Here is a 619-nt window from a genome sequence, read left to right as displayed (position 1 = left end):
ACCCCTGCTTATTCTGCACTGTGCCGAGCATGCTTATTATGAGGACACAGCTGCAAACAAAGAAGGATTTTCTCCACCCTCCGTCAGACTCGTAACAGATGACAGGGCACGTCCTTCAGTGTAGGAGCCACTTTCCCTGCCCTTACTGGTGAAGGGCACTTTTTGGAGAGACAAACCTGTTGATCAGGGGCTTTTCAGAGAACAGTTCTCCTGTAGAGTCTATCTTGTACTTCACCTTAACGTATGACTGTTTCCCACACTGTGCACACACCTGGGGGCGGGGGGCGGGGGCAGCGGAGCGATGTATATAATCCACCTGTTTGCCTCCTGTTTTCTCATCAGGGAGTAAAGACCGTAAACCCAACCCTCCAGGGAATGGAAAAACAAATCACTCAGTGCCCATCTCAGGTGGCTGATGAAGGCGGTGCAGTCTTAAGCATGTGCCTAAGCTGGTGCTGACGCCTGCTCGGGGTGCAAGTACAAGCACGTTTGCACTGGCATGATTTGGGCAAGCAGGTCAAGACCTGTGAGTTTTCGAAAGCAAAAGCCAAAGTTTCCAAGCACGCTGGGCACACCTGTAAGTACAGGTGCAAGCGGGTCAGCCGACCACCCCCCCCCC

General features: G+C 52.8%; 1 protein-coding gene across 3 annotated transcripts in view; it reads right to left on the bottom strand.

Annotated features, from left to right (window-relative positions):
* The window catches only part of RETREG1 (reticulophagy regulator 1), a 124,068-nt gene that overhangs the window by 122,857 nt on the left and 592 nt on the right, over positions 1 to 619 (bottom strand). The gene's annotated exons all lie outside the window — the stretch shown is intronic.

Source organism: Ursus maritimus, unplaced genomic scaffold, assembly GCF_017311325.1.
Source record: "Ursus maritimus isolate PB19 unplaced genomic scaffold, ASM1731132v1 scaffold_15, whole genome shotgun sequence".
Classification (NCBI taxonomy): Eukaryota; Metazoa; Chordata; class Mammalia; order Carnivora; family Ursidae; genus Ursus; species Ursus maritimus.
Note: the sequence above shows the minus strand (reverse complement) of the source record. Positions and strands in the feature narration are given on the sequence as shown.